The sequence below is a fragment of the Ctenopharyngodon idella genome, chromosome 18 (genome assembly GCF_019924925.1).
Source record: "Ctenopharyngodon idella isolate HZGC_01 chromosome 18, HZGC01, whole genome shotgun sequence".
NCBI classification, from domain to species: domain Eukaryota; kingdom Metazoa; phylum Chordata; class Actinopteri; order Cypriniformes; family Xenocyprididae; genus Ctenopharyngodon; species Ctenopharyngodon idella.
Genome location: NC_067237.1, coordinates 11,243,952 through 11,268,540, shown reverse-complemented (window position 1 = coordinate 11,268,540; position 24,589 = coordinate 11,243,952). Strand labels below are relative to the sequence as shown.

At 36.3% G+C, this 24,589-nt stretch overlaps 1 protein-coding gene across 3 annotated transcripts in view; it reads right to left on the bottom strand.

Annotated features, from left to right (window-relative positions):
* The window catches only part of gse1b (Gse1 coiled-coil protein b), a 234,727-nt gene that overhangs the window by 176,236 nt on the left and 33,902 nt on the right, over positions 1-24,589 (bottom strand). The window contains exon 1 of one of the 3 annotated variants that reach the window (XM_051871001.1): positions 1,971-2,164. The exons of the other annotated variants lie outside the window; for them this stretch is intronic. The gene's annotated coding sequence lies outside the window, so the exon portion shown is untranslated. Of the gene's footprint in view, positions 1-1,970; positions 2,165-24,589 lie in introns of those variants that run through there. 3 annotated transcript variants of the gene reach the window in all.

Genomic DNA, 24,589 nt, shown 5'->3' with positions numbered 1-24,589 from the left:
AACTCTGCAGGACAGTGGCCCTCCAGGACCGAGTTTGGACACCCCTATATCAGAATTAAGGGTGCTCCGATCAGAATTTTTGGGGCTGATCACGATCACTGAAAGCAGTATCGGCCAATACCAAAATAAATAATAAAAAAACAAAATTTATGACCACATAATGTAAAACAATCTTTATTGTTTACTGTCTTTATCAGCAGAATGTAAAACAACACTGCATGGTCTTCACTGTATAAATTAAATATATAATAATCCTACTAAATCTACTAAAGAGCACTAAGTAATTTTACCCTTTGTCTTTAAAATAATTTTTGGTTTAATTCACCCAAAAATGAATGAATGAATGATAGTTGCATATCTCTCAATGGAGGGACAGAAATAGCTCAGATTTTATTAAAAATATCTTAATAACGAAAGTCTTACAGGTTTGGAATTTTCATTTTTGGGTGTACTAACCCTTTAAGGAAACAAACAGCAGCAGGTATATTAGGCTGCTGTCACTTTAAGACCGAATGTACGGATCCAATATACTGTTATACATGTGATTTATTTCCCCAACATTTCACTTTGCTTGCCCGTATTCCACTCCGTCTCGGAGTGCGCGCACAGAAAGCCGCTTGGAGCATCTCTTTCGTGGCTTAATGCAGTTTTAATTACTCTTTTTATTATCGAGCACATGCTGCAGTTTAGCAGTAGACTGCATTTTTTCTTTCTTTCTTCAGTCGAAAAAAAAATACACATTTATATACTTTTTTAGCCACAAATGCTCATCTTGCACTAGCCCTACGATGCGCCACGCATTACATAATCACGTTGGAAAGGTCACGCGTGACGTAGGTGGAAGTATGTTTGCTTTAAAACACTTGCTCGGTACTTCCGTCTACGTCACACGTGACCTTTCCAACGTGATTATGTAATGCGTGGAGGCGGACGAGGATTGTCCAGTACCATCACATGGCCGGGAACTTCTTTTCCTCTCTCCCCTCTCTCATCTCTGTTGCTCCTGATGCTTCCGTCTCCTTTTCTCTCGCCTCATCTGTCCTTACCCCCAGGTGCTGCGGCTGCTGTGACAGGTCCCGTGCAGTAGAGTGCAGTCTCTTTAGTAGAGTGCAGTCTCGGAGTACCCCCCGGCCTGCGAGGCAAGCAGGATAAGGCTGAGGGCCATGAGAACGAGGCCGGTGGCGTGATTGCTAGAGTCACCTGCGCGCACACCGGTCTCGTATCTCACGGAGGAGCTCGGAAGCATAAAAGTTGTTTATTTTGATTATTAAAGTTACATTAAACATTTGCCGGTTCCCGTCTCCTTCTTCCCCAAACAACAAACGGTGTTACAGACTGTCTGTTATTTGACTGGACTTTCATAAATTTTCAAGCTTCACTTTAATTGCGACAGTCGTAATAGATTTAGCTTAATTGTGCAGGGGCAAATTCTGCCCTCTTATCTTGAATTTGTGGGGCATTTTTGCCCCAAGCACCCTCGTAACCTATTTAGAACTCTCAGAATAATTACAAAATTTCCAACTCCACCCCACAGTTTTGACCATCCAGTTTAGAAAATCATATCAGTTAGAAGAAATATAACATCACAAGTCAGAACTGTCAGAAGGCCTGTCTTGTCTTGTGGGTGTAGCTCAAATGCTCTAGGAGAAATTAGAGTCAGAAAAAGATGCTTTTTGAACTATATGGTGTAGCCTGCAGCAGCAAAAGCTAATATGGACAATGTACAACAAACTTCAGTATTCTGTAAACCGGTTGCGTCGCTTCCAGTTCAGGTCTTGTACATGCTATATTAAATATGGACCTGCTTTACTCAAGATGTCCTAAGAGGAGCTACTAAAGATGAACATGTCCATTGCATATCCAGGTTGACATACAGTAAAAAAAAAAACCTTCTTCTTCTCACTAACATTTGGATATAAAAATAAAACAAACTGGAACAATAAAAAGAACTAGTTAGGTAAGCCGATTACCTTAAAAGTCCATAGCTATCGCCGTCAGTTCATACTGCTTTTAACACTTTCTCCGAAAAGAGGATGCGATGAAACCAGTTTCATGTGACATTCAGCATAAAGCCTTTGGCTTGGCTGTAACACAGAACTGCATCAGAGGCTCCATTTTAGACCAATCCTGGTCCTGGGGACCCACCGCTCAGTTCATGGATCTCTCTCCTAACAAGCTGATGATCTGAATCAGGTGTGTTTAATAAGGGACACATACAAAATGTGCAGAGCGGTGGGTCCCCAGGACCAGGATTGAAAACCACTGCTATAGACTCTTCAAGAAGCAGTCAGTCTCAATAGAGCGCTGCTGCCACCTATTGGATATGGTTTACTCTTCTGTTCAAATACTGAATTGAAAAAAAAATATGAATGGTGTTGTGGTAATATGGAATAGTAATATAAATTGTGTGTGTTAATATGAACATGGTAACCACCCAGAATCATATTATATTTTAATGGTATCATGGGTGAACCTATCGTTTGCATTGTATGGGCCTACAGAGCTGAGGAAAAAAAAGAAAGAAAAAAAAATATTTGTTTGTGTTCTGGAGAAAAAAAAGCATACACATCTGGGGTGGCAAGGTGAGTAAATTATGGAAGAAATTTTGAAGGCCAGTTACTGGACTGCATTTATAATTCTAAAAAAAACTCTGAAAAATCATTAAAACATTTATGTGAACACATCTTTGAAAATGTGTTTTAAATTAGTTTTCACATCTTTTGAGAATAAATGAAATAGAACCTGATTGCTGGAAGCTTGTAAAGAAGTCTGATTACATACAGAGAAGCTTATTTGTTTGTTTATCGATTTGAAAAAAATAATATAATTCATAATTCAATTCATTTAAACAAGAATTCCACAAAATGTTTATAAAGTCCAGTTGCAACAAAAAAGGTTGTTTTTGCCTCCTCTCCAGCAGTGTATACAAAGATGAAAACAAATGTCTTCCATTTATGTATTTCTCCTGTAGTTGACACCACCTACAAGCATTTTGGCTGTGTACTTGCAGAACACCAATGCAGAAGACATGGATTAAACCACTGGAGTGGTATGAATTATTTTAACGCTGCCTTTTTGTGCTTTTAGAACTTTAAAGTTGTGCTCATTATTTGTTTGCATTGGCCTTCAGAGCTGACTTTTTTTTTTTTTTTGTAAAAAAAAATCTTTGTGTTCTGCAGGAAAAAAAGTCAGACATACCTGGGGTGGCATGAAGGTGAGTAAATGATAAGAAATGTTTTATTTCTGAGTAAACTATTTGTTTAAGGCTAATTACTGGACTTAATTTATAACTCTAAAAACTGGTTTTAAATTAGTTTTCCCATCCTTTGGGAATGAATGTAATAGAGCCTGACTACTGAAAGTTTGTGATGAAAGTGGTGGTTATTATACACAGAGAGTAAATTAATAAGACATAAATTAATCTAGCGATCCAAAAACATCCATAATATATTTATCCATATACAAATAATATAACTGATAGACAGATCCATATAAGAATAATAACATGATAGATTTTATACAATAATTCCACAAAATGTTTATAAAATTTAGTTGCAACAAAAAAGGGTGTCTTTTTGTCAATATTGTTGCTTTTTCTCCAGTGATGTATACAAAGATATACTGTAAATGTCTTCCACTTATGCATTTCTCCAGTAGTTGACATCACCTATTATTTTTTGGGTTGTAAACTTGTAGAACAACAATGCAGACCTATAAACAATAAAGCTATTAAAAAGATGGCATAATGTGTAGCATAATAGAAGACCCAAATGGTCTGTGCACTTTATTTCCACTGACTCTGCACGTATCGCAGTGCACTGCACTTAATATATACTGTACATCAGTTCATTACTGATATAAGAGATATGATATAATATATAGGAGAGATACATAAACATTCAGCCATCTAGCACTAACATAATACCGTTTTCATTGTAAAAAAAAAAGAGGTGCAGTACAGTAGAGGATGAGAAAGAAGTGTGTGAGTGCACAGCACACTGCAGAGTGGTTGAAATCCTGACAAGGTCTTAAAATCGCTGTTGCCGCCACAGTGACGCTGCTCAACTGGAGGGCAGGGGGCTGTGGGTAGTGAGAGCGTGTGTGGTGAGGAGAGCTTGAGTCACAGCATGCTAATCAGAGCCATGTGTGGCCGCCTGAGGGGCTTCTCTCAGAACAGCTGCCACACACAAACAGACAGCTTCACATGAGGCGAAAGGAATCTTTAAATGCGATTGTGTATTTGTGCAATAAATATACATAAGAAAGAGAGAAAGAGACTTTACATACACTAAAGACACGCACACAGTTTTTTAAGTGTGTCAGTTCAGCTATTTGTAGTGACACACTGGAAGTGAAGGAATGTGAGGAATCTTCAGGGAGTACACTCACTCAGTCACTGACCCCACAGATTTATTCAACAACAGTAATACACACATATGAAGATTTACGAATATTTTGTTTTGAATCAGTGGTTCGGAGCATGTATTAAACTGCCAAAGTCACATGATTTCAGTAAAACAAGGCTTCGTTACACCTTAAGTGTTTTGAAATTTCAATGGTTCACCACTGGGGGGCGTGACTTTGGCAGTTTGATACACGCTCCGAACCACTGATTCGAAACAAAAGATTCGTGAAGCTTCGAAGCTTCATGAAACAGTGTTTTGAAATCGCCCATCACTAGATATTGTTGAATATAAGTCGTTATTTTGTCGTTTTTTGGCACACAAAAAGTATTCTCGTCGCTTCATAACATTAGAAGCGAAGAGAACCACTGTTGAACCACTGTAGTCACATGAACTGTTTTAAATATGTCTTTAGTACCTTTCTGGGCATCTAAAAGTGTTAATTATCTTGGTGGCAATGGAGGCCTCACTGAACCATTGGATTTTATCAAAAACATGTTAATTTGTGTTCCGAAGATGAACGAAGGTCTTATGGGTGTGGAACGACATGAGGGTGAGTAATTAATGACAGAATTTTCATTTTTGGGTGAACTAACCCTTTAATGTTTTAGTTTTAGTTAAGTCCCCACAGTGCAGCTAATTTCATGTTTTACTATCCTTTACTTTCCTTGTGTTATTGAATACTGCACGACTCCGTTTTAAAGTGAGTCACCGTAACAGAGATCTTATCTGGATCGCAGAAGAGGGGCCCGGCAATAACTGCTGCAAGATCACAAATGAGACTGTCATTCATTTCAACAGTCCAACACTTACAGAAAACTACAGTGACAGTACTGCATGTTACAGATTGCAGACAATGTCCACATGTTAGAATGGACAAAAACTTTACCACATGTCCAAAAACATAGCATTCTCATAGTACCAGGCCCAAAACAACATGGTATTATCCTAGTATCACAGCCAAAAACATGGTAAAAATATGGTATCATGTCCAAAAAACATGGACAGGCAGTGCCAGCATTCACAGCTAAAAATAACAAGCAAAGCTGTACCAGGCAACTGGCGCTAATAAAACATCTACACAAGGATAATTGTATCAACACAGCAAACTGGAAAAGAGGGAGGTGGAAGAGAGGGTAGAGGTGGGGGAGTGGTGGGACGGGGGGTTGGTGGAGAGGAAGAAAAACAGGTCCCACAGAGCTACCGTACAGGCGCCAGTTAAGACAGCCAGCACAGAGAGAGGAGAAGAGAGGAAAGACAGAGCGAGTGAGGGGGCAAGAAACTCTCAACAGATGCGTGAAGCCCTCGTCAGCATTCCTGCTAGGTAACGCAAGGTCAGGAGCCGCAGGAAGACAATATGAGGACTATTTAGGCTCCCTCTGCGCCAGATGTGTTTTAATAAGACGGCTGCCCTCCCAGCTAATAAGGTCAGCCTCTGGCTCCAGCGAGACGAGCAAACAAGTCGATTCTTGGCAGGAATTCAGCTCAGGCTTGGCACAGTCTCCGGCTCGGCTTCCTGCACTCTGAATGAGGCAGAGAGAGCTTCAGTCATCTCTTTACACGAGCAGCTTTTTATTAGATACTTCCTTTTTACACACAGGGGAAAAAAAGCATACGAAAGAAGGGGGACAGAAAAAGAAGAAAACAGAGAGAATAAGCATAAATTGGGGGGGAATAATATATAGCTATTTTCCTCAATTATTCTCAACCGTCATTTTTTCTGTCCATTCACTGGATCAATGGGCTCAAATGTCTGTACATGGACTTCAGTCTTGATTCTGCAAAAAGAATTTAAAAGAAAAAAAAAAAAACAGCCCTTGGGAGACAATGGACCAATCATGGGTAGAGAGAACAACACAAACAGAAGAACCACTGGAGATCTGGCACACTTCAAGATCCCAGTGTTATTAAACTGTTTGAGAGATTATGCTCCATTAAGTTATCTTTAATCATGCAATAATTATGCCTTGACAAATCAAAATGTTACCAAATTATAGGTGGGCGCCGTGGCTGGCATTATTTGCTTTATTTTATAAGGTCCATCACAGTGTAGACGCACTAAAAACAGCAAAAAGCAGAAAAGCAAAAATGTATTTCTGTCATTCACAGCAGACACCCTAACACATCCTGTCCTGACAGCTGGCCCATTCACAATAAAAGACAATTAATTTCCTCACTCTCTCTCTTTCTCTCTGAATTTATGGCACTTTTAAAACATTGCTTTGTTTGTTTGAGTGCTGCAACATGTTAAATTTTGGCTCAACCAATTAAGTTTGGGCGAGACTACACTGATAAATGGCAGACAGGCGGCAGAGCGGAAAGGGTGGTAAGATTGTTTAGGAAGCCTGATTGGAAAGAGTCATCATTTTTGCTGTTCCATTTGGTGCCACCAGTGGCGCAACAACAATACAAAAAAGCACCAATGTGGAGAGTAAACTGCACAGGGCACAGTATGCAAACAACAAGCAGAATTCTAACCTGCCATTGTTTAATCAAATTGTATTTTTACTTGAAGGACACATTTCAGTTATGAGATATGTTATACATAACACATTACAGTTAAAAATGAGTGCATGGCAGGGTCAGTTTTTACATAACTGTAATGTGTCAATTTGGCGATTTAGGATACCATCATCTAATTGTTTGTCAAGTGTGGTGAGAGTTTCACAGGCTTCTGGACACAAAGTTGGCCAGTTCCCACGGGAAGGTTTGTTTACAAAAGTTGCTTTTATCATTGAAAAGGAAATATTTACACATATATTTACATTAGGTGCTCAGACTCAACAGAGAGACAACTTTACCACTTTACAGTGGCGCAATCAACAATATCGTAAAAAACGGAAACCCTAAAACTCTAGATGCACGCCAGCGACACCCCGTGTCTGATAACGACGCCCCAGAGACACTGGGAAACACAGGAGGTGGAGGAAATACCAGAGATGAATGAGAAGACAGCAACCAATGTATTTGACTGTTTTAAACCAGGAATTACAATAATAGACCAGAAAATGTATACTGTCTTTTTTCAAATTAATGTAAAAGCAAAATGGCTGTCCATTCTGGCAGTTTGCTAGGATGAGTTGTTGCAACATTACCAGTAAATTACTGTTTGATGGATGTGTGAACAAAGCCAAAATATTACCAGTGCATGTACAAGGTCAGGATGCACTTTTGTTTTGATGGAGATTACACAATTACTCTCATGCTGTGACTACTCCTGTGACTAAGGAGTAAAAGAAAGAAAGAAAGAAAGAAAGAAAGAAGTCAAATTGGACAGATAGTGAAACTATGTGTTTCTCCTCATACAGCAGATGAAGATGCTGCAGTTTAAATGTCATTTTTAAATTTAATGATTGACATCACAGAGTTTACGGGTAATCGTGAAACTCGCAGTGTCAGAATGCCAGTCTGTCAGTCAAGTCCAAAGAAAGACGCAACCCATAGCAACGATGTCTCAGAAAGTCTGATGGGAGATAAAAATAAACAAATGACTTTCGAATGATTCGTTACAAAAGTGTGCATCAAAATTGCTAAACACGGAAGCTCGAACTTGCATGTGTGATGCGCTAGAACAGACCTCATTGGTTTTCGTGAAACAAAGTACAAAGTGAAAATCTGATAAAAAATCTAATCAATTTTCACCCTACTCCTACCTCCCACTGCCTGTAGCACTGACCCTGCTTTTTACTTGGTGTTTGGACCATGCATTAGGGGTGGGGCAACCTGGTCATGACACCTCCTCTATTTTTGCACTTGTCATTCACACTTCAGATTTGAAAAAGGCTCTAAAAAAGTTTAAACTCACTCACTCTGGTCCAGATCCACTCTGTGAGTGAAGTGATGTTGAATTTAGCATATAGTGTTCCATGCAGAAAATATGGGTTTTTGAGTGTTCTGCTGCTTTACTTCAGCCAGCACAGCAACTGGATTACGTTTTATGAATAATGTGAACAATCTAATGATGTTTTAGCATACGTCGCAGCTCTTAGAACCAATCGCAATTCAGATTTTACAATAATGTTTATTATGTGATGTTGCTTTATCTTTATTTAAACCCGAAGAACAACATGGCTTGAAAAAAAAAAAAAAGTGGTTTCATTTTGTTCAGTAATATGTAAAACATACATAACTGTCAACATAAAAAAATAGGGTTTCACTACCCTTTAAATAAGATACATGATTTGGTATTTACCAAATCAGCCAGAATGTTTGGTATGGAACATGAACCTGACCTGGTGAATGAGCACTAGCTATGATGCATGTCGGGGGGTGGGGTTGGGGGGGTGGCTATTTCCCCTGGAAGGAAACTGGTCTACATGCCCCCGCTGCTAACCCTAGCTCTCTGAGACACTCATAAATCAGACTACTGCTTTTCCTTTGTACTTTCCCTAGAGCTACAAACACATCACTTCTGATTAGCGGTGGCCAGTATACTAGTTTAAAAAAAAAGTACAAAAAATGTTCTTCAGTACAAAATTTATATACTGTTCATACTGGTTTGTATTGTAGTTAACGTGACTGTCATAAAATGCAGTCTATACTGTTGTTAAACTGCAGGCCATGCTTGATAAAAAGAGTTACTAAAAGTACATTAAGTCACAAAATGGACTCAAATTGATACTCACATAATTTAGGTACATCCTTTTTTTGTATCATACTTTGTCTACTCTTTAAACAGCATTTTAGTAAAAAATACTATGGCAACAACCTTCTTACCTGACAACGTTTTGCTTCAGGGGGCTGAGCAGACGGTGTTTCCCGTTCCTTTTCTTCCTAATTAACTGATGGAACAGCATTTTCTTTCAGTATTTTTCCCACCTAAACCCCTTCGTAGTCATCTGGTTTGAAATGGAGACATGGAGGTTTTTCAGATTTTCTGTAGTGGTGTTCTCTCCAAATTTATGATTCTTTGCAGCCTTTAGCCACTGCCTACAATGCTCTGGATTCTTCACTGGAAACCAAAAATAACTTTGTAATTTTTAATAATTCTTTGAAGTCTTGCACCCAGAAACAATATAAGTTGACACCATTTTGACAAAGTGTGCAATTCAAGTCAACACCATTGTGACTAAAAGTTTGCTAAGAAGTATTTCCTACTCAAGCAAGTCTTTGTATTTGACTCTGATCAAGCCTATCCAATAGGAGCAGATCAGGGTGTGAAGCAACAAATTACAAATACTTTCATTACTGTAATTAAGTACTGTAAGTTTTTTATCAGAAATGTAGCTTTTTTTAAAGTAGTTTAAAAATTGTGTACCTTTAATTTTACTTGAGGACATTTTAAGTGAGGTAACTGTACTTTCACTCTTCTATTTTCCCTCTGTTTGTGGTCGTTACATGCTTGTTTAATTTTATTTTTATGCATTAACTTGATTGGCTAGGGAGAGAGTAATAGGTCTCATGACTCCCATCAAATCAAATCAAATGCATAGAAAATTCTAACCACAGCAGTAGATGGCGCCAACAGCAGCTATTGAGGAGTCAGAGAGCTCTCGGATTTCGTCAAAATGTTTTAATTTGTGTTCCGCAGATGAACAAAGGTCTTACGGATTTGGAACGATGTGAGGGTGAGTAATTAATAACTTTTCATTTTTGGGTGAACTAACCCTTTAATGTACTGAAATTGGAGGACCAAATGAAATTGATGACCCATTCGTGTTATACTGCATCTCTGTCAGCGCACGATGCAATAAAACTATGGCTCATTAATAAACTTTTTTTTTTTTTTTTGATCCATTGCATATATAATTCTGAACATTTATATTTTATGTGCAACAATAGCTCGCTCAGTGTTCATTACAACTGATTTTAATTTTTTTTTATATGCTTTAAAATGGTGACTAGTGTACTGAAAGTAACTTTTCATCTTTTCATGTCTGTAGTAGTATTTCCCTGTTGTTTTGGAAGTAGATACATTTTATCACTGATAAGTGATGTATTTTAAAAAGTCAAAATTAAAATGGTTGGAGGATACAGATATTTTTCCTGACAAACAGCAAAAGAGAATATGAATTATAGCATGTACAGTGTTTTCTACATTTTTAAAACCGTTTATTATAATGGTGTAGAATCCGCAGCTCAGTACTCACTACTCTAAAATATATGAGTATTTTAAAGAGTTAGTTCACCCAAAAAATTTAAATTCTGTCATTAATTACACACTCTCGTGTCATTCCACACCCGTAAGACCTTCGTTCATCTTCGGAACACAAATTAAGATATTTTTGATGAAATCCGAGAGGTTTTTTTATCCCACCACTTTCGAGGTCCAGAAAGGTACTAAAGACATTCTTAAAATAGTTCACGTGACTGCAGTGGTTCAACCTTAATTTTATGAAGCGACGAGAATATCTGTTGTTGGACATTAAATTTAGGTTTAAAAGTCAACATGTAATTCAAGTATTTTATGAGAGTGATAACTGTAAAGGGATAACTGTGTGTAACTGAATATAAATGTAAGACTTTACTTACATTTACAGGATAAAGAAATGACAGTATCAGGTCACTGTGTCCAGAGTGAATGTGTGTGTTCCTGCAGTATATTCCTCTTATCTGTTAACACTGTGTTTTTCTTTATTATCTTTATTATTATCTTCATTTATAATGTAGGGATTTAAACTGTCTTTTTAGGGGCCAAGCACCGAAGGTGCATAGGCATCTATTGTAATCATTGGCGTTCTTATTATTATTCTTCCGTTTCCGCTCTGGAAGTCTATGGCAGCCCATAGAACTGCTTGCGGGAAAGTTGTAAAATTTGGCACACAGTTAGAGGACAGTCTGAACTGTGTCCATAGCAAATTTGGAGTCTCTAACTCAATCCCTCTAGCGCCACCAGCTGTCCAAAGTTGCACTCATGTTTATGTTAATAACTTTTGAACCGTTAGGGCTAGAAACAAAAAAAAATTTCCTCTGATTTTTTCCTCGATTGCACCCTATGACGTCATTTTCGTCATGAAAATTTTTCCATCATTTTTAATTTTCTGAAAAACCTACTTTTTTGAACTCCTCCTAGGCCGTTGCTCTGATTTTCATGGAAATTGAACCAGATCACCTTCAGACCATGCCGACTAAAAGTTATGGAATTCAAGTCAATTTCTCAAACTGTAAAATTTCGAAAAATGTACGAACAAATTTTGAATTTTGTGCTAAAATGCTGTATTTTATGAACGCATTAGCGTATCGTTACGAAACTCGGTATGGGTCTTTGGCACCATGCCCTGACAGTACGTAAAAAGTTCTGGGGCAGCGCCACCTTGTGGTCTAAAGTTATAACGAAATTTACAAAAAAGCTAATAACTTTTGACAATATTAACGTATTGTAATGGTCTCAGTAGATTCCTTGAGTCCATAGATACCAAATTTGCCATAGTCGGCTGAATTTCCTTTCCGCCATATTGTTTTTCTTTAAAAACCTACTTTTTTAAACTTCTCCTAGACCGTTGCTCCGATTTTCTCCAAAATCGAATCGTATCATCTTCAGACCATGCAGACATGAAGTTATGAATTTCAAGTCGATATGTCTAGTCAAGTCGATATGCAACAAAGTTGAGAAATGATGCAAACCGACTCTTGAAGCTGTATCTCTGCAATGCTGTGGCATATTGACACCAAACTTTGCATGAGTCATTGTCACCTTACTTTGACCATACCACAACAATTTGGTCACAGCACCACCTATTGGTTGAAAGTGATGAATCATTAAATCATTATTATTGAAGGTATTTATGATTTTTCTGTAATTTTGCCAAAATATGTCTTTAATTGCTCATTGTTGCAGTAAGTCTGATGCTCCCAGCTGTACTGGGATGACTTGTTGTGTCTTCTTTGTGCTTGGCCCCGATAATTGCTGCTTGCAGCTATATTTTGCTTTAGCTCTTTTGCATATACAATAGATATATCTTTAAATTCACTATATATGTTTTCATAGCATTCAGTTGGCACGTTTGTTTAAAAATCGGTCTTTTTATCTGATTAATCAAAGAAATAATTGGCCAACTAATCGATTATCAAAATAATAGTTAGTTGCAGCCCTAAAAATGATCATGACAGAAGCAAAGGTTAAGTCTTTACTTAAAGACTTAAGACTCCAGCATCGATATTTGACCAATGATTACAATAAAAATGTTACAGTGCCAGTAATTTTTTTATTTGTGTTAGTACATTAATAAGTCTGCATCAAACTGGTAGTTCTCATTATCTCACATAAAAAGAGAACATGCACTTATTCAGTTGTGCCTGCTTCCATTTATTTGTGATCACAGGAATGCACAAAACAACTCCTTTAAGTCCAACGTCAAATGTTTATGTCACATTTCTTTAGAAAGAATGAGCATTTCTATTCATTTTCCACAAAATTATGCAATCTGAGGAGGTTTGAGTGATCTCTCCCGTCTCACCTAGCCAAAGCAACAGATGGGAGCTCACAGACAGAAAACAGGTTAAATGAGTTAACCGGAATATAGGCCCTATATGTAATTTATGACATATGCAGATGCATTAGTCTGGTATCAAAGCTTTCAGCATCGCATATAAATATATTTCTACTTCATACGGTGACCAGAATCCCCATTGGATTGCAATCAGAAGTTACTTCAAACACTCACTGGTGTCTAAAAGTGAGTTTTGAGCTGAAATTGTTTTAAATGTCTTGAATGTTAAGGTTAGCTGGTAGCCTAATATGATAACATGGGAAATGAGCAGAGGTGTTAACCCTCTGCTGACTCAGATAAACTTCGCCTTTGTTCATGACCACTCTTCAAGCCCCAGTTGGCCTGCTTTGGACCAAGCCCCGAAGAGGCCCGATCAAGCCCTGGAAGTGACAGTGGAAATACAACATGGCTCTGGCACAAACTAGCACGCTTGCTTTTGGCCCAACAGTGGAAACCAGGGGTGTAACGGTTCAAATTACTCGCGGTTCGGTTTGTATCACAGTTTTAGGGTCACAGTTTTGGTACGGTTCGGTATGTGCTATGTTCAGAGGAAAAAGGACTACTGTCAAATAAAAATAAAGAAAATAAGAACAAAAATAATCAAACTACATGCAACGGCACAAATAAATACAATACAGCAAAGATACAAATAAAATAAGTGCTTTTCAGGTTATTTAGGTATCTAACAGTAGTTTTCAGGTACAGAAATTGAATAAAGTAATCAAATGTAAAATAACATTGCGCATAATTATTAAAGTTACAAAAGCTATTCAGTTAAGAGCAGTGAGTGATTTCCTTGTCTTTTGTTTGATTAACATTAAAAACACAGACAGTGGGAATATTAGGCTGCTGTCACTTTAAGACATAATGCACAGATCCAAAATACTGACACTGATACACATGCGTTGTCTTTCTTGACTGTTTACATTCACTTAAGACATAACCCACTATGTTTGCTAGGATACCCACCAAGATGGACATGTTGACAATATTTGTATGAATTTGTCCATTCAAGCGCAAGACCTGAAAGAGAACTCAATCTAAAAAATCTAAGATCCGGCTTTCCGTCTGTGTGCTTTGTATAAGCGCACACACAAATGTTCTCACATCACGCACACAAGAGAATTCTCTTTCTCGTCATGCTCTTGAATGTTTAAATTGGCAAGGCTTAAATGAATTTAGTTTAAACAGATAGCAACATGTGCTTCGTTTGGGTTACGGAAGTCGTTGACAGTGTTGCACTGGACTTGCTCGAGAAAGATATGTAATTTTGTTTTTAGACTTCGAAATCAACAGTGCCACCAAAGAAGTGTGTTTTTGGTTGTGATGAAAAGATAAACTTGTTCAGCTTCCCAAAGAACCCAGCGTTAAGGGGACAGTGGATGCAGTTTGTTTTTCCGGGGCAGCAACAGAGTTGTGCAAGTGTGTTTGTTTGTTCCCGGCATTTCGGTGATGAATGTTTTATAAACAAGGCCCAGTTTGACGCTGGATCTGACTCATGACCGGAACCGCAGGTGGTAAAACTGCATCAAATGTCTGTGTTGTGTTGGCAGTCGGCACGTAAATGCATATAATGTAAACATGAATGTATAGTGAATCAAAAGTTATCCAGGGACATGATGTACAATACATGATGATGTATTGCTCATGACTCTTTAGCTCTGCCCACAGGAGTTCGACTGTTTTCGGAAAGAAGCGGTACAGCTGTATCTGTCTTTTATAAATCTGATAAAACTAAGGACTCTTCGGAGATATGAAGGATGCAATACTATTCTATAGGTACTCAAGATTAACATGAGATTGGCAGAAACTGTGTGTGCTATGTCCCCTTTAAGATCTCAGTTTAAAGACTGTGAAAACTGTTCAATTCATTATAGTTTCATGAAGTTTAATAAAGGTTTGCAAAAACTGTGATCTCAAAAATATATTATAGACCATACATTTTTTATCTTAATTTTCAATTGACAATCTGAAACAAGCTAATTAGAGCTCAGCCTCAAGTCACATGCATTTCAAAAGATTACGGACCTACATAGACTCCAATTTGAAGCCGCCCACAAAATGAACAAAATACAATTTAGATTTTTTTATTTTTAATAGGTGCGAACATGACTACTAATAGTATGACTAAATAATGTTATTTCGTAATTATTTTGCAGTGTATATTTAACTTATTTTTAATATGTTGAAGTAGCCTTCTTCTCTGGCTAACTTGACCGGGTGCAAGTGCGTGACGAACTTGTGTGTGGAGAACCGTATAGTTCGATTTTTTTATAGGTGTGTGTAAAAAAACTTTGTTGGACAGCTATTAAACTGCTTCTGGCCAACTGTTGCATGCACGTTCACAAGAGGGTTGAGTTTAAGCTTCAAGTAAATGTAAGCACAATGTGCGTTTATGCTGGAAATGACACAAAAATTTTGGAAATTAATGGACTATCCCTTTAATTTAATTCAAACAACAAAAGAAAAAGATAAAATCACTCAGTACTCTTGACTGAATAACTTGTACAGCTTTAATAAGAATCAACATAAACTTAATTCATATAGTAAAACTATAAACTTTAGACAGACCTACATGAAAATCAGTGGCGTGCAGTGGTGTTCTAAAATGAGGAGGCAAACAATGACCTCAGTTTTTTTATTTATTTTTTAATTTTTAATTTTTTATAAATTTTTATAAATGTAAATTCATGTCCATTACTTTTAACATTGTCACAATGATTTTTAGCTGTTCTTTTTAATAGTCAACTTATTTCGGATCATCAGTCATGCTCAGTAAACACCGAGATGTATCTTTAATTTTAATTTTCACCAAGCTGATTGCTCACTAAAACCCCCACAATCATCATGTTTTCAGGTTTTTCACGTTTTATTTTGACGTGACATAAAGCGGTGATACCTAAGTGGGTGAGCTGTTTACTTACTTTTTAATTAGTCTTCCTATTGACGCCATCACTTTGTTCATTTAGACTGACGCGCGGGATGCGCATGTAAACAAGAGGCGGGATTTATCGCACAAACCAATCATATCCAATCATAACCGATTATATCCAATCATAGCGCGATGGAGGCACTGCCTCCTCTCACGTGACTTTCCCCCATTCATTCTCTATTACCCCTTACAAACCCCCACCACACGCTTTAGGGGCTCTGTTCATTCTCTATGAGCTCAAGGGAGGCACGAGAGACGCGGACTCCCGTGGTAACTTGACCTGTGGGTGTCGCTGTTGGACAGTGTTCCTTTAGAAAAACAAGTCACTTTTTACTGTCACATTTTGTAATATTTGTGTTGTTATTTTTGTAATATAGATTATTTTCTCATTCCAATTTTTTGAGGAGGCACTGCCTCCCTTGCCTCCTTGGAGGAAATGCCCCTGATGAAAAAACAAAGAGCACATTTTATTTGCATCTTTGTTCTATTGTTTTATGTATCCCATTGCTTGTAATTTGCTTCTTTGTTTTTATTTTGGTATTGAGAATTATAAGTTTGGTATTGTAACAACCTTATATATATATAGTGATATATATTGTTATCATGAATTTAAAAAAATATTGGTCATATTGCTCATCCTTAATTGACAGAACAAAGAAAAAGAAAAGCATAGAAGGGAAGATATTTCTAAAATATATTTTTTCAGTTAACAGTCCTGTATCATCTTTCTAAGTTTAAACTCTTCCTCTGAGGCCTTGACTCACTGCAACTCACTGCAAGACACCAACAGACACAGAAAATAATGAACTGCACACATAGTGTAGGTTGTATTCTTGAGTGCATCTGGTCATGCTTTTGGCTTGTATTATTCACACTTCTCTTCAGAACACAATCACCCCCTGCCACAATCTGTTTCCTATTATCAGACCCAAAATATATTTCCTTAAACTGAACATGCACTAGTGTAAATATACAATGCTAGCACTCAAATATGTTTCAAACAATAAGAGACTCAGCCCAAGTTCACCTGTTAATCACTGCAGGTTTCCCCTTCAAAAAGAAGCAAAACCATCTAATTATAAACAAATGTCATTCAACTTCTGTAATCTGTTGTATTTCTGAGTGAAATAAAATATTTACTTGGAAATAATGCTGGGTAAGTCGTAATTATTAAACCATCAGGATTTGCTTATTGTTTGTTTTTCAATACTTTAAGAACTGTAAAGCATAACTCTTTCCTTTGTAATATAATTTGCTTTGTGGATAATAAAACAGCCAGAAAAAGGAAAAAAAAAAATGTTTCCAGGAGAGCACCACTAGAATTTTCAAAAGATTTTTTCTACAGATAAGTTACGATAAGAAGAGAAAAAAAAGCACATAAGAGTTTTGATTTCAATAGTAAAATAAGTAACTGCATTGTGAGATCAGAGTAAATCAGATATTTCTCTCTATGTATAATGACTTTAAATGAGCTGCAGAATAAAAAAACGGCCATATGGTTCCATTCAGCAGTTTCCCATTTGGGCAGACACCTTAAGCATCTTCACGACCTAATCAAAGTAGATGAGGTGTGTGTGTCACAGTTGTTTGAGCGGAATGTGCTTGCGACAGGGTGGAAACAGACTGATATGAATAAAGCAAAAAAAGGAAATCAATGGAAGATGTGTGGGATTGTGTGTCTGTATCAGTTTTGAGGGAGATACATGTGTTGCAGTATTTGTGAAAAATGTGCAGGTCTGAGAAATGTGTGGTTTAGTGTGTGTGTATGTGTGTGAGGTTGGAAGGGGGTAAGTGGTGTGGTTAGACACCCGGAGTCACTGAACATTCTTCTGGCATGTGTTCAGCTTCCAGCCCCCTCTTCCTCCTCTTGTGTGTGCGAGACTCTGTCCTGGCAGCCAGCCCGGCTATGAAGTGAACTTAAACAAACTTCTGTTGCAGCCATCTGCTGGAGCTGGGGAATAAATCAAACAGCTTCACGGCCGCCAGCGATCGAGTTACCATGAGCAACAGCGCCCGCGCGCCTGCCTGGAGCCACAGCAAACCTCCGCCGGCCAACATGTGGCCACTCTAATCCCTCCCAGAGAGAAGAGAAGAGAAGCGGGAGAGAGAGAGAGCGTGAGAGAGAGAGTGTGTTGGAATGTATTGTTTTGATACTCCTTGAAAGTATTTTGTATCATGCATTTTTTTTTTTCATTTGCTCACACACTTATTATTATTGACTAATAACCATTCTTGTTCCAAGCATTAAGGATGATTACAGTTTATGTTTCATAAAACCGACCCAAGTCAGACCTGATAAAATGAGACCTGAGTCCAAATCTACAGCATTTTTTTTTTTTTTTTTTCCAAACCCAACTGGATGTAAAAGAGGCAGCAACGTCTGTACATCCCTGCATCCCTGCACATCAGTACTGGTGACTTTTTCAACCAGGTATGACGCAGACCAAAATCAGAGATGACAAATAAGAAACACCATGGCAGTTGTAGATTTAAAGGTAGGAAGCCCATCTTCCAACCTTATTTGAAGATGAAATTCATTCTCTGATCCATCTTCATAAAATTAACGTTAGATATTGTTAAGCCATGTTGCCAGATAATGTAGCCTATACTTTGTGTGTCAAAAATGTGGAAGAACATGTTTTCTGTGTTTTTTCACAGTTTGTTTTGTTTGAGAAAAAACATGAAAATATACAGTTACGGTTTAATTTTTGTTCATTTTAATTTAGTTGGCATCATCTGCATTTATGTGGCTTTTTTTCAATCAATATCTGGCAACAGTACATAGTTCCCTTTCATGAGGAACTCAATGCTGCGTCAGTTGCTGACGCTATGGGGACGCATCCCCAGTGTCTGAGGCATGTGTGAACTCAAGCCAATCCTATTGGCCGACGTCAATTAAACAGACAAGACAAAACATCTAGATATCATAAATAGATATCATGCTATCTATGATTTCATCAGTAATAATCAAACAGCTGAAAAAGAGAAAAATCACTGCTCTTCACTGAAAAAAAAAAAAAAAGTAGATACTTAAAGCACTCTTTGTTTAATGCTTGTAATATATTTATTTGTTCCTCTTTTTTATTTACAATTTGCTTGTATGTTTTGAAGCTATATTTAATCAGTTAAAGATTTTTAACATACAATTGTTTTAATTTTTAATTATTTTAAAAATTACTTATAGTTACAAAATATCAAAAATACACCACAGCAATGAAAAGGAATGTAGACAATATTAGCATTTAGATCCACATATCGAAAATTCACAGGAAACAGCAAACCGTCCGGGTATCTTTGGGATACTCATTTGAACACACAACAATTTGACACAATAATTTAAGATTTGAGACACAATAATACTAATCCTGAATACTATTTTAGAGCAGACAGAATGTGAATTGGGATGCTGGGTCTGATTCGGTATGGTGTGACTTAATAATGGAAGGTCAACAGCAACTGGTAAATGTGATGAGATTAAGATTACGAGATTAAAGGTTAGTTCACCCCAAAATGAAAATTCTGTCATTAATTACTCACCCTCATGTCGTTCCACACCCGTAAGACCTTCGTTCATCTTCGGAAAACAAATTAAGATATTTTTGATAAAATCCGATGGCTCAGTGAGGCCTCCATTGCCATCAAGATAATTAACACTTTCAGATGCCCAGAAAGCTACTAAAGACATATTTAAAACAGTTCATGTCACTACAGTGGTTCAACCTTAATGTTATGAAGCGACGAGAATACTTTTTGTGCACCAAAAAAACAAAATAACGACTTTGTTCAACAATATCTAGTAATGGGCTTTTTCAAAACACTGCTTCATGAAGCTTCTAAGCTTTACAAATCTTTTGTTTTGAATCAGTGGTTCGGAGCATGTATCAAACTGCCAAAGTCACGCCCCCCAGTGGTGAACCATTGAAATTAAGAAACACTTATGATGTAACGAAGCCCCGTTTACTGAAATCACGTGACTTTGGCAGTTTGATACACGCTCCAAACCACTGATTCGAAACAAAAGATTTGTAAAGCTTCGAAGCTTCATGAAGCAGTGTTTTGAAATCGCCCATCACTAGATATTGTTGAATAAAGTCGTTATTTTGTTTTTTTGGTGCACAAAAAGTATTCTCGTCGCTTCATAACATTAGAAGCGATGAGAACCACTGTTGAACCACTGTAGTCACATGAACTGTTTTAAATATGTCTTTAGTACCTTTCTGGGCATCTGAAAGTGTTAATTATCTTGCTGGCAATGGAGGCGTCACTGAGCCATCGGATTTTATCAAAAACATGTTAATTTGTGTTCCAAAGATGAACGAAGGTCTTACAGGTGTGGAACGACATGAGGGTGAGTAATTAATGACAGAATTTTCATTTTTGGGTTCATTTTTGTTGAATCAAGTCGTTATTTTGTTTTTTTTGGCGCACAAAAAGTATTCTAGTCACTTCATAACATTAAGGTTGAACCACTGCAGTCACATGAACTGTTTTAAATATGTCTTTAGTAGCTTTCCGGGCATCTGAAAGTGTTAATTATCTTGCTGGCAATGGAGGCCTCACTGAGCAATTGGATTTGATCAAAAATATCTTAATTTGTGTTCTGAAGCTGAACAAAGGTCTTACGAGTTCCATAGGGATCAATGTTAATATTTCCCTAATTTGGATTCATTTTAAGGAACATGTTTTTACTGAGCACATTTACATGCACACAGATATGCTGATAACTCCCAAATATCAGCTTATTAAAATAACCTGTTGTCCTGGCTTACATGCAAACCAATAACCCGGCGACACAAGTAAACCGCGTTTACAAGACTTTATTAATAAATCAGGTTATTTTCTGGTAGTGATGTCAAGACAAAATCATTCGTGTATTCAGACTCAAAGTATTCCATTTGTTATATCAATTGTGATGTTCAATAAAGCATTAAAAAAACAAAGAGCAGAAAACTTACATTTATTACGACTTATTTATTATGCTCTCAAACAGTTACAGATTCAGAATTTTTATTGTACCATACTTAGGCTGCACAAGATGAGAACACATTTTTATAATTTCTTGGGTCAAGAAAGTCTGCAATATATTTCCTTCTCCCTTAAAACTGTATGGATGCCCTTAAATCCACAGTAAGGATGCTTTCCTGTCACATATCGCACATGCACACTTTAATAAGCCGACAGAATGCAAGTTAATGTGTTTACATGCCAGGTGGCGAGGTAAGTGGGGTAAATCTAGCTGTGTCGATCGGTTTATGCCGAACCCTAACCCCTTAATTTCAACTTTATAATAATAATGAAATAATATTGAAATAATTTTTGCAATTTTTTCCATTGTTGTTTTTAAAAATATATTTTTAAAGTGAAGTTAAAAAAAATATTAATTTTATATTTTGAATCATAAAACTTTATGTTAAACAATATATGTCTTAGTCCATTGGCTGAGACTGATTTTATCCACACTTCTACATTTTTGATCAGGAAATATTCCTGTGTCCCTCTCTCTCATAACCTCTCTTTCATAGTAGATAGGTACCATCATTTTAAGTTAAATGTTTTCAAAATTCTGAAAATTTGTGTTTAACTTTAAGGAACATCACTACCAAACACCTTTTTTTCTGAAATTAAAATTTTTTGGTGTTATTCCATTAAATTTAGTTTATATGTGTGTACAACTGTTCAGAACTGTGCTAGGAAACCTTGTGCTGATTATCACCTAGGCTCAAAAGTATCGAAAATTGTCACTACCAAAACATGTGGTGAAGGTTGGTAGTAACATCATTGTTTTTTGAGTGTTATTTGATAAAATTTAGTTTGTTTTCTGTGTACAACTGTTCAGAACTGTGCAAGGTAACCATGTGCTGAATAGCATCTTTGAGCTAGGCTCAAAAATATCTAAAATTGTCAGTACCAAAACAGTCACGACCAAAACATGTCATCATTGTTTTGGCAGTGACAAAAGGGAACACATAATCATTTATTTGGGGGAAATAAACTACATTTTAGTACAGTTATGCAAATCATTAGCATTTTAATGTTTTAGTAGTGTTTTAGTATATGAGTTAAAATTCTGTATTGTGATGTGGTGGCTAACAACACATTCCTGTCACTACCGAAAATGTGCAGTCACAACCGAAACATGGGATGTTTTGTCAAAAATAAAATATACTGAATTATCAACTAAGAAGTTATGATAGTGTTTGGTTCAATGTATATTCAAACTAATGAATCCTTAACTTTGAAATCAGTATGATTAACTTTATGCCTTTTACAAAGAAAAATTGGATTCAAAATACAACAAATCTCATAAATTACACTTGAAATATTGTTAAAATCGTAATTGTTATTGATTTACCTGTGAAAACTTTTATAAAAATAGCAAAAACTATATTTACGAGGTAGATGTAAACAAAATGTTAATAGGTCAATATAACCCTTCTTATTAAATAATTTATTATTGTGTTTCGGTAGTGACAAATTTGGGGAGAGGAAAAATATTCCAAAACTTTCTGAAAATATAAAATGAGAATTAACTGCACAATTACAAGAAATGTGTACCTTGGATATTATACAATTTGCATACCTACAAAATTTGTGGAAAAAGACATTTCCAACTCTGACTTTGCACCAATTCTGTAGAATGGCCCACATTATATATATATATATATATATATATATATATATATATTACATGGATATTATATGTGTGTTTACATGCTTTATATGTTTTTTAGTTTAATTTATTTATTTATTTAATTATATAAAATTAATTTATTCAATTTATAGAACTTAAATGTGTGCTTTTACTCATGCAACTCTGAAGACATTTGTGTCACAAATGATGCGAATACCACATCCAATCAATTGGAAAGAATTCCAGAGATCCTAAGACTATTTGATCCCCTATTCATGACTCCTCGCCCCCCTAATGCTCTTAATAGCACATTGATTCACTCATGCACACACTGTAATCTCTAAGCTGAGTCTTACCTGTAGTGTAGAGAATTCAATGCATGGCAGACTCGATTTTAGGATCAACCTTTTAGATTTTAATATTTATTTTCTATGCATTTACAGAACTGAAATTACATTAAAACTAAAATCACAGCAGTACAGCCAAAATCTTTTGAATTAAGAGAGAACTGACAACCAATATAACAGATGTGACACCTTTGTTGTTGGAATGTTCTCAATGCATTGATGGAACAATCATTTTCACTATCAAAGAGAAATAGCGTTGTAATAATTTAATTTAGGGTCCAATTCTCACTATTAACTAGTTGCTTATTAGCATGCATATTACTAGAATATTGGCTGTTTATTAGTACTTATAAAGCACGTATTAATGCCTTATTCTGCATGACCATATTCTACATCTCTTAATTCCATCCAATACCTAAACTTGACAACTACCTTACTAACTATTAATAGTTTATTGAGGCAAAAGTCATAGTTAATAGTTGGTTAATAGTGAGAATTGGATCCTAAGCTAAAGTGTGACCAATAGCAGGTAGTCCCACAGGATGAAACTGGAATTTTTTTTATAGAACGGTCACGTTTCATTCTTTAAACAAACTTGAAGACTTCAGAAGCAAAAGCCTCTAAGTGCCATCTAAAATTTTCTTCTAAAATGAGCATTTTTATCAAGCTCGTATGTTTATGTTCAGTTATTTCACTTTAATGGCAATGAAAATGACCTATTAATTGCCATTAAAGTGAAATTACTGAACCTAAACATACAAGCTTGATAAAAATGCTCATTTTAGAAGAAAATTTCAGATGGCACTTAGAGGCTTTTGCATCTGAAGTCATAGTTTTGCTTCAGATAAGAGATTTAAACTCTATATAAAATAGCTGATTAGAGAACATAGAAGTTGAAATAAAATATTCAGTGGTTGAAAATTGCTAAAAAAAAAAAAAAAAAATGCAAATCTGAACATAGGTTAAAGAATACATGCTTCCTGTCTCTGAACATGAAAAAGAAACATAGGCTATAGTAAGAAAGAGAAACATATAGTCCTATCGTGTAGCCTATCATATTGTTTAAAACATTTGAATAAACATCAAGTAGTAGAAAATGTGTATATGATTCAGTATCTTAGTTGATATTAGGCCTACTCTTGACAAAGCTCTGCTTTTTAAGAGACGTACAGAGATGGCAACGTGGCTATTTGTCATCACACTGCACTTATTTCATTCATAGAGTTTACACTCATTCGTGTATCATATCATAAAACGTTTTAAATTACTTAAATAGATATTTCTATTAGTAGAAATGTGTATGATGTAGTATTTTAGTTGATTACTCTTAGCAAGAACTGAATTGAGATTACTCTTAGCAAGAACTGAGACACGCAGAGACGGCAACGTGGCTATTTGATTTATTTCATTCAGAGAGTTTACACTCATTCACTTCACTTCACTTTATGTATAATATCATGCTATCCCCTACCTCACCTGTTATCCAGCAAACATGAGTGAATGGGTCTGCCAAATATTTTTCCTATTATTCGGTAGTATTTTTTATTTTATTTTTTTTTAGTGGAGACATGTGGCCTTGTTGAACACATGGATCGTGACTTGGAATGTGACCTGGTAAAATTACTAAATGAGATAATCTTCGGCTTTGAAAAACGCAACATCATTAACATCATCATCTTAACAGAAATTTCTAACATTTCAGATAATTGTTCTATTTATTAATAGTTTAAATTATTTTTAGATGTGTTGTATAAGGGAGGATGCACTGTCCTGCACACAGGGGCAAAACTTTGAGCCAGTTATGTTACACTGTGTGCTGAATGAACAGAACTGCGTGACTGATTCAG